The 15,099-nt window shown below is 45.5% G+C and overlaps 8 non-coding genes across 8 annotated transcripts; 2 read left to right on the top strand and 6 right to left on the bottom strand.

The window, feature by feature from the left end:
* Positions 1 to 223: 223 nt before the first annotated feature.
* TRNAT-UGU (transfer RNA threonine (anticodon UGU)) lies at positions 224 to 295 on the bottom strand. Its single transcript has one exon. It is a non-coding gene; the product is annotated as a tRNA-Thr (tRNA).
* Positions 296 to 1,026: 731 nt separating this feature from the next.
* Positions 1,027 to 1,108, bottom strand: TRNAS-GCU (transfer RNA serine (anticodon GCU)). Its single transcript has one exon. It is a non-coding gene; the product is annotated as a tRNA-Ser (tRNA).
* A 292-nt stretch (positions 1,109 to 1,400) lies between these two features.
* On the top strand, positions 1,401 to 1,495 carry TRNAI-UAU (transfer RNA isoleucine (anticodon UAU)). Its single transcript has 2 exons — positions 1,401 to 1,438; positions 1,460 to 1,495. It is a non-coding gene; the product is annotated as a tRNA-Ile (tRNA).
* A 1,155-nt stretch (positions 1,496 to 2,650) lies between these two features.
* Positions 2,651 to 2,722, bottom strand: TRNAT-UGU (transfer RNA threonine (anticodon UGU)). The gene has a single exon. It is a non-coding gene; the product is annotated as a tRNA-Thr (tRNA).
* Positions 2,723 to 6,087: 3,365 nt separating this feature from the next.
* Positions 6,088 to 6,169, bottom strand: TRNAS-GCU (transfer RNA serine (anticodon GCU)). Its single transcript has one exon. It is a non-coding gene; the product is annotated as a tRNA-Ser (tRNA).
* A 292-nt stretch (positions 6,170 to 6,461) lies between these two features.
* On the top strand, positions 6,462 to 6,556 carry TRNAI-UAU (transfer RNA isoleucine (anticodon UAU)). The gene is made up of 2 exons: positions 6,462 to 6,499; positions 6,521 to 6,556. It is a non-coding gene; the product is annotated as a tRNA-Ile (tRNA).
* Positions 6,557 to 7,711: 1,155 nt separating this feature from the next.
* TRNAT-UGU (transfer RNA threonine (anticodon UGU)) lies at positions 7,712 to 7,783 on the bottom strand. Its single transcript has one exon. It is a non-coding gene; the product is annotated as a tRNA-Thr (tRNA).
* Positions 7,784 to 8,372: 589 nt separating this feature from the next.
* TRNAS-GCU (transfer RNA serine (anticodon GCU)) lies at positions 8,373 to 8,454 on the bottom strand. The gene has a single exon. It is a non-coding gene; the product is annotated as a tRNA-Ser (tRNA).
* Between the last annotated feature and the right edge of the window lie 6,645 nt (positions 8,455 to 15,099).

Raw genomic sequence — 15,099 nt, 5'->3', positions numbered from 1 at the left:
CAAATATGCATGGCTTATTTGGCTTTGCCCGGCGGGGTGAGAATGGCGTTTGTCAGGCGATCGGAAGGGGTGAGGCAATAGTTTATGGTTCAATGGTGTTCATGAAGTCTTCTTGATACAATGAAAGCAGGAAAGGGAAGCTTGTCAATAAGCAAACTTAAGACAAGGTGTGACTCCTAGAAAGAATGACTTGGAAACAACATACAGAAACTCACATATAAAAAGGCCCTGATGAGGCTTGAACTCATGACCCCTGGTTTACAAGACCAGTGCTCTGCCACTGAGCTACAAGGCCAGCCTGCCTGCAGTATGTAAATCGATTCATGTATTCTTACTGCGGTATGAAGATATCTATGATTTTGAGACTCTGTATGGAACTGAAGTTGCATTTGAATGTCTACATGCGTGCACAATTTGAAGAGCATGCTTAAGACACTTTTCTTGGAAGTAGGAAAAACTCCATTTTGATTTGAGAACATAAGAGTATTCACATTTATGACCATACTGATAGCTCTAGTTAGTATGTCCGCAATCAGTGACAGATAGAGAACTCACTTATTAGAAGTGATCTGTCTCTGTGGGGCAGACATATGTCAACAGTCATACACTTGAGATGGCTGAAACTTTAGGAGTAAGAGCTGCTTTCTTATCAGTCTATCTATCCAAACTGGTTAGAAGGCCAGGAGTGAGGGAAAGGCAATCCTCTGGACACTTCATGAAAGATCTAATTTCAATTAACCCCTTCGATGCTGATGACGGAACGGTTCCGTCATCAGCCTCGGCTGAGCTGTGCGGATGACGGAACCGTTCCGTCATGACTCCGCCCGCGCAAGGTGGAGTCAGCATGGGCGGGGAATTCGTGCCTCAGCGATGCGGTTAAGCACAAAACACTTTCCTTAATTTGACATAATTGCCAAAATGGAATAGTCAGTTGCGCCCTTCTAGTGGATTATGGCTCTGTCTTGAAAGAGAGTGTAATTGTACTACGAGACATGCCCACCTTCAAAAGAGTGTCTGATGGCGTTCCGACGAAGGTGGGATTCGAACCCACGCGTGCAGAGCACAATGGATTAGCAGTCCATCGCCTTAACCACTCGGCCACCTCGTCTGCCTTAGGTGACTATGTTTCATTTGTTAGGAAATTCTTACTATGTGCTAATTACAAATAATCATAAGTTTCTCCTAGACTGTGTCAGAACTGGCAAATGTATGTGGTGTTCAATAGACAGAGCACATGATATAGCAGAATTATCAAATCTGTTCCATTAGGACTGTAGTTTTTAATAGTCATGATAACATGCTAGCATGTGAGTCGATCTTGCACAGTGAATAAGGAAGCAGTGCCAGTATCTACTTGGTCAGCTCTAGATGGCTCAACTGGGGAGATATGAGAACAGTGAGCTCCAGTGGCGCAATCAGTTAGCGCGCGGTACGTATACAGCAGTACTTGCATTGAGGCATGCCGAGGTTGTGAGTTCGAGCCTCACCTGGAGCAGCCTGCTGGTTTTTCATAAACCATTTCACTAAAAGTAAAGATTAAACTCAGGGTAAAGACGGCCCTTGCTAGAGAGTCTTTACTTCTTTTCAGGATCTGCGTGTCCGACTCTTCCAGGTGCAAATATCACAATCCTATTCGATGCTCCTTATAAACATTCCATGATGTGCCGTCTTGCATAGCATGCAAACACCACATCAGTGCATTTAAAAATACATTTGTAGAATAATAAATATGATGACAACATTGTTGTCACGGGATAACCATATACTGAGGAGCTGCAAACAGTGCTGTATCAGCTACTTACAATACAATTTAACTGAAAGACATATCAAAAGAAGAGCGTCATCATATTAATGTTTCTAGTCAACATAAGAGTTGCACCATAGCAGCTTATGGTGCTTTCTGCTCAGATTGTGCCTCCAATCCCACATTGATTTTTTAATTCTTTGCAGTTTATAAAACACAATTCATGCTCAAAGTTAACTTTTTAAAACCATTCAACCTATTACATTTATTTCTCTAACTTGTGAATGTGGTCCATGTTCTCTTTTCCTCATCCCCATCACGATACTCCTTTTTCCGAAATCAGGTTCACTTCTTTATCTAGCCGACCCTTCCAAGGTCACCAAATCTATGAAGCGATTCTGCTTTTTCTCACATTCTCTCTATGTACAAGATACCTTGTATCATTTGAATGGACAGCAGGAGTGTCGGATATTTATGGTTAGTGGGGGTGGGGTTTTGAAGATTAACCTCATTTGACTAAGAGCCGGGGCATCTGGGAGGAAAAGTATTTTAAGGGGGATGAAGTTCACATCTCCTTGGTGAAATTTCTAGATCCTTATTTCATCCTTTCTGTGGATGCAGACTCAGTCGGAACAGAGGTCATAGTCCTCGCTCTGACTTTCAAAGGAACTTCAAATATGCATGGCTTATTTGGCTTTGCCCGGCGGGGTGAGAATGGCATTTGTCAGGTGTTCGTCAGGCGATCGGAAGGGGTGAGGCAATAGTTTATGGTTCAATGGTTTTCATGAAGTCTTCTTGATACGATGATAGCAGGAAAGGGAAGCTTGTCAATAAGCAAACTTAAGACCAGGTGTGACTCCTAGAAAGAATGACTAGGAAACAACATACAGAAACTCACATATAAAAAGGCCCTGATGAGGCTTGAACTCATGACCCCTGGTTTACAAGATCAGTGCTCTGCCACTGAGCTACAAGGCCTAGAGTATGTAAATCGCTTCATGTATTCTTACTGCGGTATGAAGATATCTATGATTTTGAGACTCTGTATGGAAATGCAGTTGCATTTGAATGTCTACATGCGTGCACAAATTGAAGAGCATGCTTAAGACACTTTTCTTGGAAGTAGGAAAAACTCCATTTTGATTTGAGAACATAAGAGTATTCACATTTATGACCATACTGATAGCTCTAGTTAGTATGTCCGCAATCAGTGACAGATAGAGAACTCACTTATTAGAAGTGATCTGTCTCTGTGGGGCAGACATATGTCAACAGTCATACACTTGAGATGGCTGAAACTTTAGGAGTAAGAGCTGCTTTCTTATCAGTCTATCTATCCAAACTGGTTAGAAGGCCAGGAGTGAGGGAAAGGCAATCCTCTGGACACTTCATGAAAGATCTAATTTCAATTAACCCCTTCGATGCTGATGACGGAACGGTTCCGTCATCAGCCTCGGCTGAGCTGTGCGGATGACGGAACCGTTCCGTCATGACTCCGCCCGCGCAAGGTGGAGTCAGCATGGGCGGGGAATTCGTGCCTCAGCGATGCGGTTAAGCACAAAACACTTTCCTTAAGGGCTTGTTGGTGTACAGACCACCTGGCCCTTTGGGCACTTTTCTCGAAGATTTGGAGTCTGTCCTATCTGGGCTGGCGTTGAAAGCTGCTCAGTGTATTGTTGCCGGAGATTTTAACCTTCATATGGATATACCATCAGACCCGGATACCATCAAACTCCTGGAGGCCACCGCCCCCTTGGGTTTAACGCCATTTCTCGTGGGGCCTACCCATGTGAAGGGGCACACCCTGGATCAGGTTTTTTCGACCTCCCCCCTTGAGGTGAAGGAGATAATTCCGGTGTTGTGGTCCGATCATTGGTTGGCCAAATTTTTGGTCAAGGGTGTGATGAGACCTGTCAATTTGGGGTCTCAGCAACAGCGACGCGCCCATCGGGCCTACCACTCGGTAACACCAGCAATGCTAGCGCAGGCGGCGCTTGAGCACCCTTGCTTGTGCACGGGGGATCTTGAGAAGGACCTGGAAGCCCTGCAGGGCTGGTTAATGGATAGACTTAATGATCTTGCCCCAGTGATCGCCCCCCGTTCCACGATGAAACGGGTTTCGGCCCCGTGGTTTACGGCGACACTGGCGTCGGCCCGGCAGTCCTGTAGGGCGGCGGAAAGAGCTTGGCGTGCCCATTACGATCCGGAGGCTAAACTGTTGTATAGATCTGCGGTGAAGGCCTACCAACGGGACATTCGTGCTGGAAAAAGGGTTTACCTTGCTGGGAGAATTGAGGCTGCCGCTAACTCCTGCAAGGAAATCTTTTCCATAGTGAGGGAATTTACAGCCCCTCGCTCGAATGTCGTCCATGATATGCCCCCTAAGTCTTGGGCGGCGGACCTTGCCAAGTTCTTCACGGACAAGATCAGGCTTATCCAGGATTCCCTTCACCTGGTGGCGCCTGCGGGTGCAACCTGGATAAGGGAGGACCTCCACCTTGCCGCCTCATCTGGTCCACTGCTGGCAGCTTTTCCTCCCCTGTCGGCCGCTGAGTCGTTAGGACTCTTGTGCGCTCTTAAATCTGGCTCGCCCTTGGACCCTTGTCCGGCAAAGTTTCTTGCGAGAATGGCGGAAGTCCTAAATCCTCTGGTCAACCCGCTGCTCAACCTTTCATTGAGCCAGGGTTTGGTCCCATTAGCCTGGAAGCAGGCTATGGTGATCCCCTTATTGAAAAAGCCTGGTCTTGATCCGGAGGCATTGGTCAATTATCGACCAATTTCACTCCTGCCTGCCTTGATGAAAATCTTGGAGAAGCACATTCAAATGGTGCTCTCCAATTTTTTGGAAGGGCATGAGCTTTTGCATCCGTCCCAGTCAGGCTTCCGCCCTAGTCTCAGTACCGAGACCGCACTTCTGGAGGTGTCAGAAGACATCAAAGGAGTTTTGGACTCCGGAGGCAGGGCCATGCTGGTCATGTTGGACCTGTCGGCGGCATTTGACACCGTCCCCCATGAACGCCTGCTCTCGAGACTTTTCGAGATAGGCCTCAGGGGGACGGTGCTCAGCTGGTTTTCTTCATTTCTAGCCGACCGCCGACAAACGGTCTGGACCACGCCGGATTCTGCTGTGATGCCGCCTCTGGGTGTTGGGGTCCCTCAGGGCTCTATTTTGAGCCCGACCCTATTTAACATCTTCATGACCCCTTTGGCGGCTCTGGCGGAGTCTTGCGGGGCCCGGATCGTGTCCTACGCTGACGACACTCAGCTCCTCTTCTCCTGTGAGAGGGGAGGAGATTTTAATGGGGAGAGCATCCGGGAGTGCCTTGGGGCTGTCTTCAGATGGTTTAATCTGGGTGGCCTCAAGTGCAACCCCGAGAAATCTGAGGTGCTCTTCTTCGGGTGTACGTCTGAGCCTGACTGGCATGACTGGTGGCCTATAGGCATGTCTCCCCCTTCTGCTCCATCTGCAGTGGCCAAGAATCTGGGTGTCAAGATGGACAAGGGTCTGTCAATGAGAGCCCAGATTCTGGGGGTGACGGGCACCTGCTTTGGTCTCCTGAAGGTATTAAGGAAGTTTCTACCCCTGTTATCGGAAGAACACCGGAAACTGACTGTGCAGGCTCTGATCGGGTCCAGGTTGGACTATGCCAACGTCCTATACCTGGGCCTGCCGGAGTATCTGCTACAGCGCCTTCAGGTGACGCAAAATGCGGCGGCGAGAGCCATCTATGGTCTTAATAGGCGAGCTAGGGCGTCATGCCTCTTGCAGGCCTCGCACTGGCTGCCTATTCGTAAGCGCATTATCTTTAAGACGCTGACTCTGACCTATAAGGCCCTACACTCTGGAGGTGCGAAGTACCTCCAAAGGAGAGTGTCCTTTTATCAACCGGCACGGGCACTTAGATCAGAGTCACAGTTTCTGGCAGTTGTACCGCGTATTCAAAAAGCCCGCATTGGGGGTCGCTCCTTTGGTCTGCGTGCCCCCCAGCTGTGGAATGCTCTGCCATTGACACTTCGTGGTGCCTCGAGTTTACTGGCTTTCAGGAAAGGTCTTAAAACCTGGCTGTTTACTTTATAGGTTTCTTTTTTGGTTTATCACATCTCTGTTTTGCTTTGTTGTCGTGTTGTGTTACCTACTGTAGGTCTCGCTGTGAAAGCGCCAGGATACTCTTTTTGAGTCGCTGTGCGCTATAAAAATAAAATGTAACATAACATAACATAACATAATTGCCAAAATGGAATAGTCAGTTGCGCCCTTCTAGTGGATTATGGCTCTGTCTTGAAAGAGAGTGTAATTGTACTACGAGACATGCCCACCTTCAAAAGAGTGTCTGATGGCGTTCCGACGAAGGTGGGATTCGAACCCACGCGTGCAGAGCACAATGGATTAGCAGTCCATCGCCTTAACCACTCGGCCACCTCATCTGCCTTAGGTGACTATGTTTCATTTTTTAGGAAATTCTTACTATGTGCTAATTACAAATAATCATACGTTTCTCCTAGACTGTGTCAGAACTGGCAAATGTATGTGGTGTTCAATAGACAGAGCACATGATATAGCAGAATTATCAAATCTGTTCCATTAGGACTGTAGTTTTTAATAGTCATGATAACATGCTAGCATGTGAGTCGATCTTGCACAGTGAATAAGGAAGCAGTGCCAGTATCTACTTGGTCAGCTCTAGATGGCTCAACTGGGGAGATATGAGAACAGTGAGCTCCAGTGGCGCAATCAGTTAGCGCGCGGTACGTATACAGCAGTACTTGCATTGAGGCATGCCGAGGTTGTGAGTTCGAGCCTCACCTGGAGCAGCCTGCTGGTTTTTCATAAACCATTTCACTAAAAGTAAAGATTAAACTCAGGGTAAAGACGGCCCTTGCTAGAGAGTCTTTACTTCTTTTCAGGATCTGCGTGTCCGACTCTTCCAGGTGCAAATATCACAATCCTATTCGATGCTCCTTATAAACATTCCATGATGTGCCGTCTTGCATAGCATGCAAACACCACATCAGTGCATTTGAAAATACATTTGTAGAATAATAAATATGATGAAAACATTGTTGTCACGGGATAACCATATACTGAGGAGCTGCAAACAGTGCTGTATCAGCTACTTACAATACAATTTAACTGAAAGACATATCAAAAGAAGAGCGTCATCATATTAATGTTTCTAGTCAACATAAGAGTTGCACCATAGCAGCTTATGGTGCTTTCTGCTCAGATTGTGCCTCCAATCCCACATTGATTTTTTAATTCTTTGCAGTTTAAAAAACACAATTCATGCTCAAAGTTAACTTTTTAAAACCATTCAACCTATTACATTTATTTCTCTAACTTGTGAATGTGGTCCATGTTCTCTTTTCCTCATCCCCATCACGATACTCCTTTTCCCGAAATCAGGTTCACTTCTTTATCTAGCCGACCCTTCCAAGGTCACCAAATCTATGAAGCGATTCTGCTTTTTCTCACATTCTCTCTATGTACAAGATACCTTGTATCATTTGAATGGACAGCAGGAGTGTCGGATATTTATGGTTAGTGGGGGTGGGGTTTTGAAGATTAACCTCATTTGACTAAGAGCCGGGGCATCTGGGAGGAAAAGTATTTTAAGGGGGATGAAGTTCACATCTCCTTGGTGAAATTTCTAGATCCTTATTTCATCCTTTCTGTGGATGCAGACTCAGTCGGAACAGAGGTCATAGTCCTCGCTCTGACTTTCAAAGGAACTTCAAATATGCATGGCTTATTTGGCTTTGCCCGGCGGGGTGAGAATGGCGTTTGTCAGGTGTTCGTCAGGCGATCGGAAGGGGTGAGGCAATAGTTTATGGTTCAATGGTTTTCATGAAGTCTTCTTGATACAATGAAAGCAGGAAAGGGAAGCTTGTCAATAAGCAAACTTAAGACCAGGTGTGACTCCTAGAAAGAATGACTAGGAAACAACATACAGAAACTCACATATAAAACGGCCCTGATGAGGCTTGAACTCATGACCCCTGGTTTACAAGATCAGTGCTCTGCCACTGAGCTACAAGGCCAGCCTGCCTAGAGTATGTAAATCGCTTCATGTATTCTTACTGCGGTATGAAGATATCTATGATTTTGAGACTCTGTATGGAAATGCAGTTGCATTTGAATGTCTACATGCGTGCACAAATTGAAGAGCATGCTTAAGACACTTTTCTTGGAAGTAGGAAAAACTCCATTTTTATTTGAGAACATAAGAGTATTCACATTTATGACGATACTGATAGCTCTAGTTAGGATGTCCGCAATCAGTGACAGATAGAGAACTCACTTATTAGAAGTGATCTGTCTCTGTGGGGCAGACATATGTCAACAGTCATACACTTGAGATGGCGGAAACTTTAGGAGTAAGAGCTGCTTTCTTATCAGTCTATCTATCCAAACTGGTTAGAAGGCCAGGAGTGAGGGAAAGGCAATCCTCTGGACACTTCATGAAAGATCTAATTTCAATTAAGCACAAAACACTTCCCTTAATTTGACATAATTGCCAAAATGGAATAGTCAGTTGGGCCCTTCTATTGGATTATGGCTGTGTCTTGAAAGAGAGTGTAATTGTACTACGAGACATGCCCACCTTCAAAAGAGTGTCTGATGGCGTTCCGACGAAGGTGGGATTCAAACCCACGCATGCAGAGCACAATGGATTAGCAGTCCATCGCCTTAACCACTCGGCCACCTCGTCTGCCTTAGGTGACTATGTTTCATTTTTTAGGAAATTCTTACTATGTGCTAATTACAAATAATCATAAGTTTCTCCTAGACTGTGTCAGAACTGGCAAATGTATGTGGTGTTCAATAGACAGAGCACATGATATAGCAGAATTATCAAATCTGTTCCATTAGGACTGTAGTTTTTAATAGTCATGATAATGAGAGAGCACAAGTTTGAAAAAATGTATAAGTACGCCATATTTACAAGCACGTAGTTAGTTTAAACATGTTTTGCACACGAGTGTTTTATATTCAATAGCGAAATGTATAGAATGTTAAGTAGAGTAACCATAATTATAACGGTGTGAGATTAAATGTAGAAATGTTGGAGTATATGTGAAAACCTCATGGTTCTCTCATGTTAAAAGAGTCATGTCCGAATTAAATGTAACTTTGGATTCCAGTATTTTGTGTAGGCCTTAGGGCAATTCACAGCAAACCTGAACGTGCTGCTAAAATGATGTGAGATAAAGTTGACATGGTTCTTTCAAAATGTACTATTGAACTTAGGGTTAAAAGTATATGCTTTATAGATGTGTTATTTTAGAAACGTATGCTAGTTAAGAATGTTTGCTGTTTAAATCAAGTTAACGTTTTAAGAGTGCAGGAACCTGCTGCATGTAAATCAAGTAAGCCAGAACAGATAATGTCATGTAGTTTAAATCGTCATGTGCTCGTTAGAGGAGAGGTCGTGAGGTGTCCAGTATGGAGCTCTGAGAGTGTTTTATGGCCTAAGATATGGTGAAGTCTGGAATTTGAGGCCCACTGCAGGACGAGCTGTATGCAGGTGCGAGGGTCCTAATCAGCTCGAATGAAAGGGACTTTGTTCAGTGGCGCCTTGCGCAGGCCTGTAGGAGTTTCCAGGAATTTCAGGGGGTATCAGCGCACTGAAGAAGCTGCCTGGGAACCAAGGCCAACTTTAACGAGGGTCTTCAAGAGTACCATCATGGAGTTTGCCGCGGAAAGATGTACCACGTGAGGGGCGTCCCAAGGGGCGTTTCTATTGGAAATGTGATTTGGTATTAGGGAAAGTGACCCGGGAGGAGAGCAGAGAAGATGATTTTGGGAGCCTAAGGAAGCGGATGGGTAGGCAGATAGGCTGATCAGGAGAGACCTATTATCAGAGAAGAGACAAAGAGAAGTGCGTGATCTTCTTAGGAAGTCACCACGGCTGACACCTAGAGGGTAAAGATCTTGTTAAGTAGGGATGTCATTTAGTGTAGTGTAGGGACAGACTAACCTTAATTTTCTTTTCTGTAATGACTTTGAGGTTGCAACTTGTATCCATTTTAGCAACCCTGATGGTTTTCGAACTTGTACTTATTATTTTGTTCTTCAGACTCAGACTATTCAAAAAGTTCATGTTCATAGTGATTCCGATCTACCTTCTTAATCTCATTTTGAGAAGTTTGTATCTTCAGTTATCTTTGACTTTATATTAAATCTTTAAAACTTAATTTTGGTCAGTGGTCATTTAGAGTGGTGTAAGTTCTTAAATTGATTGTTTACTGCGAGATTACCTTTTACTCAAGACAGGTACCAACGATTCAGTCGACAGGAAATGGGATTTGGTAAGATAATTAGTAACCAGTAATCCCGCGTTAGCAGTTGGTAGCAGAGTGAGGATGGTTATCTTCTTGAGGAAGGTAATCTAGAGAGGTTAGTTTACCCCAAGGCCCGAGACGTCGAGAGACGAGCAGCGGAAGAATCGTGTGCCGAGAGGTGCAGACGGTGCGAGAAAAGCAGCAGTATCGGAGAGTGAGTATAAAAAGGGTCATGCGTGAATAGATTGCGGTGTTTTGTGTTGTATTTGTATTGTAATGTCTTGCGGAGTTGAATGCCTGTAGTGTGAAAGAGAGAAGGTTGTGAGCGCGCGCAACCTGGTAAACTGGTAACCTGGTAAACGGGTGAACTGGTGAAATCTTAAGTTCAGGCCAGAGCTTAAGTGGTTTTGGGTGTATCGAACATCCAGGGTAGTTGTCGACCATAGTACGGAGGTCACGAGGTACCATTGACCGCCGTGGATCCAAGATAGGGGGAGTGTAAGAGTGAGTGTATGAGTAACGGACGCTGGTCGAAAGTTACTGCGTGTGAGTAACCTATCGGAGAAGGCGATTGTCTGGAAGTAAACGGAAAGACATTTCGCCAAGTTAGGGTGACAACTACAGAAAGACTGTGGGCGTACAGTCAAAGAAAGGTGATCGCTTGGACGGAAGTAATCATTTTTCAGAGTATGAATGGGATGCGTGCATGACCGAGGAGACGAGCTGAGAAAGGAGGGGAACTGCTGCGAAGGGGGACGGGTGACGTCGGCTAGAGCCGCGCTGTGATTGAGCGGTTGGTGTGACGTTAGCTAGAGCCGCGCTCTGGTTGGGCGGCTAGAGTGACGTCGGAGGAAAGTCGCGTACGGATAGGCCAGTTAGTGAGAACGGCGCCGGGATTGGTGGAATATCATCAGGAAGTAAACAAACGCGGAGAAAAGAGAAATCATGAAGTGTTTTAAGTGTTTGAAAGGGATTTTTAAACGTAAACGAAGTGAACATTATTACGGGGAAGAGGCTCCCCCAGAGGGTACGCCAGCTCATTACATGGCAACGAATGTTGGGCTGCATACGATATTGTGGATTGGGGCTTGGAATAAGCTTACGGAAGGAAATGAGGAAATGCAGTTCCCGAAGTATGGAACGTTTAAGTTAGAGGTGTTACATCGGCTAAAAGCAACCATGTCCTCATTGAAACCCTCACCTAGACCAACACAGTTTGAGGCTCTTAATGCATGGATTAAGGCTGCACACGACCGATATTTGAACAGGCGTCAACAAAGGCTGACGCGATCGGTAAGGGCAGTGCGAGATTCCAAATGGGATGAGGAGGAAAAGCGTTGGAGGGTACAGACTATTGAGGTGGAGAAAATGTATCCGATGAGGGAGGTGTCAGGAGGAGGAAACCTCATGGAAGAAGACGAGGAAAGCGAGTCGGAGGACAATCTGATAAACAGATTGTTAATGGATAGACCACCTCCGAGAGTGGGATTGATAGAAGATAGAGGGCTCGCAAGGGAAGATGGGAATGAGATAGAGGGATATACACCACTCCCTATATCGGAATGGACACCTAGCAAAGGCGGAGAAACACCTCCAAACAACACTGTACAGAGTGTAGTGGGAAGGTTTGTGGTGCAGAAAATGCCAACCACAGAAAGGGTTGAGTCTGTGGGATTGCCAGACGCTCTTCAAGTGCCTGTTACCATAGGACCCATAGTTTCGATCTATAATTCTGAGAGAGATAGAGGGGAACAACAAAGGCAATTGGATAGGGAAAGGATTGAGATGGAAAGGAGGAATAATGTGACGAATGCATGGAAACAATTACCAGGATCAGTAACATGGAATACCCCATTAGACACAACTGTCGGTCCCAATTCAGAACAGGGAGGTCCGAGAGGACCAATGGATCTAAGGGGACCGCGGCCAAGATCTTTTTCAGAGTTAAGAGCTGATTTGAGGGAATGGGACGGGTCCATAGTATCTCCGAGTAACAGGACAAGAACGGAACCAGAGTGGGAAAGCAGGGGTAACGGGACAGTATCTCATTGTGGGGCCAGCGAGAGTAGTCAGAGCCGGGAAGGCCAAAGTCAAGAGAATAGAGGGGATGCATGTCCTACAAATCAGAGAGAACAGCCGGAACAAAATACTAGGATTGTAGAATGTGAGGAAATGTCCCGTCTCTGGGGGAACGGAGGAGATGAGGCGGTACGGGCTTTTCAGAATAGGTTTAGGTGCCTTCATCATACACTTGGGGAAGACGTTCAACATTGGAGAAAGGAGAACAGCGATAGGTCCCGCCACGCCTCGAATAATCAGGAATCACAGGGAAGTAGGGAAGAAAGAGGGAGTAAGGGAACATCTTACCCTGCATCCCGTGAAACTAGCCCGGAGGGGGAGAGAAGGGCTGGGAGGCATGAAGGAGTGTTTCACCACCCACCCCGAGAAGATGGAAAGGCATGGGACTTAGAGAGATGGGAACAGGGGAGGACTCCCTATAATTCACCAATACCTAAACGTAGATCTCGGAGCTGGGATGGGAGAGATGCGGATGGAGGAGCTAAATTGAGTGTCTTGAAAGCTGAAATAAAGGCAAAAAGGCTTGATGTTACCAGTTTAAAATCAGATGTTGATGAGATAATAGATGGAACATTGCCTTTGGAAAGGATAGAATTGTATGAACAGGATGAGTTATTGTTCATGGCAAAGGATATTACTAGGAAAGCTAGAGCGTTTCATGAAAAACTGACTGATTTGGCAGACAAGTATGCCGTGGATTTGTCTAGGACAAGGGCATTGCAGAGCAACCACAGATTGCAGTACGCAGACCAGGATCTAGATGAGAAGAGAACTGCTGGTTTGAAAACTCACATAAGGGAGTTGATAGCTGGGATAAAAGTGTGGAGAGAATTGGATAAATGGGAAGAAAGGTGGTCGAAAAAGGGCACGGTTAGGAGAAGTACAAATGTAATGACTCCTGAGGGAAGGGCAATGCATATGGAGGCATTCCCTTTGCGAGAAATATCAAACGGAAATTACGTACATGTGCCCTGGAGTAGAGGAGATTTAGCTGCATTTACCAACTCATTTCCGAAGTTGCGGGACAATCCAGTCGAGTGGTATAAGCAGGTAGAGAGGTTTGTTAAAATCTCGAAAGTACTGTGGATAGATTTGAACACGTTGTTTGACATCGTGGTCCCATCTGATTTGTGGACCCCGTGTAAGACTAGTGTCGAATGGCCAAATGCTGAACCATTGAGGGATGCTCGAACAAATGGACCATCTGAGATTGTCATGCGAAAGTATGAAAGGGTAATAGCATGGCTGAAAGATAAGGTACCACCACAGGATATAGATTGGGTAAAAATAGACCGAACAAGGCAGGAACCCAAGGAGACAGTTCACGAGTTTTATGAAAGATTGTTGAAAACATTCAAGCAATACAGTGGACTAGATGTAATGGATCCCAAAGACATAGGGCAGTTCGTGTCAAAGTTTGTCTTGGGGTTGAGACCTGATATTTGTTTGATGATACAGCAACATTTAATCTGTTGGCAGAACAAACCACTAGATGAGATTTTACGATATGCGAGGTACTGCAGTGACGAGATAGATTCTAAAGCCAAGAATCTAAAGGAGAAATTGATGGTGGTGCAAATGCAGTCCGCTGGGAAGGGTGGCCAGCAGAAGCAGGGGATGGGACGAAAACCAAATGGTCAGAACAAAGATAATGAAGAAGGGCAGAGACCTAGGATAGACTTTGCCACTTTAAAGAAAACGACAAAGTGTCATCTGTGTCATCAGGTGGGGCATTGGCGACGCGAGTGTCCCTTTAACCCTGAAAACGGAGAGCTAGAAGTAGAAGAGCAGGTCCAAGAAGACCCAGTGCAAAAGGTGACAGTCCCAAGTAATAAGGTGGCCAAAGGGGGGACTTCGGCTCCACGGGCCCAATTCCCACAGCCACCGAAGATAACAGCTGGAGGAAAGGTCTTTAAACAAATGCCTCTGTTTATTGAGGAAGAAAAATGTTATTACATTGATCCATTGACAGGACAACGGGTGAGCAGTGAAGAGGACTGTACCCTCGGGGCAGTTCTAGAAGTGGATCAGAGAGGGCCATTTGTTGAGGCAGAAGTGGCAGGGTGTCCCACTACGTTCTTAGTGGATACTGGGGCTACTCGTTCGACTCTGAGATCAGCGGTGGTTCCAGACTTGCCAATGTCAGGGGAAACAATTCAGGTGGTAGGAGTCGCAAATAAAAGAATGACTAGTCCGTTGACAGAACCAGTATCTGTGAAAATAGGCAATCATATGAACGAACATCAGTTTGTGGTTTGTGACTCGAGTCCGGTATGTCTGTTAGGAAGGGATTTGTTGTGCAAATTGAACTGCACCATATACTGCACCCCGCAAGGAGTGGAGGTACAGACTACCGACGATGATGCTACCTTTAAGGTGGCCAATTCAAAATTCTGTGTAGAACTATATCCTACTCTGACTGTAGAAGATCTTCCACAAGACTTAAGAGATGCAGTGGCGTCAGAGGTGTGGGATTTCACAGGAGAAGATATAGGATTGATTAAAGGGGTAGAACCGGTAAAAATTCTGGTAAAACCGAATGTTGAGTTTCCAAGAACGCCTCAATACAAATTGTCCCAGGAAACGATTGCGGGAATAAAGCCTGTGATCGAGTCAATGATACAGCAGGGAATACTGAAGGAAATCGTGGGCAGTCCTTGTAACTCCCCGATTATGGGTTTGCAGAAACCTAGTGGGAAGTTTAGGATAGTTCAGGATTTACGAAAGATTAACAACATAGTCGTTTCATGTTGTCCCGTGGTACCGAATCCATCAGTGATATTGTTTCAAATACCATGTCAAGCAGAATGGTTCACAGTGATAGATCTTTGCCAGGCTTTCTTTTCAATCCCATTGGATGAAGAGAGCAGGTACCTTTTTGCGTTTAAAATGGAAGATCGCGTTTTAACATGGTGTCGAATCCCACAAGGATTCACAGACAGTCCATCCATCTTTAATCAGTTGTTGAAAAAGAATCTTGAGAATCTAGTACT

Source organism: Lissotriton helveticus, chromosome 5_1 (assembly GCF_964261635.1).
Source record: "Lissotriton helveticus chromosome 5_1, aLisHel1.1, whole genome shotgun sequence".
Classification (NCBI taxonomy): Eukaryota; Metazoa; Chordata; class Amphibia; order Caudata; family Salamandridae; genus Lissotriton; species Lissotriton helveticus.
This window is presented reverse-complemented; position numbering and strand designations above follow the sequence as displayed.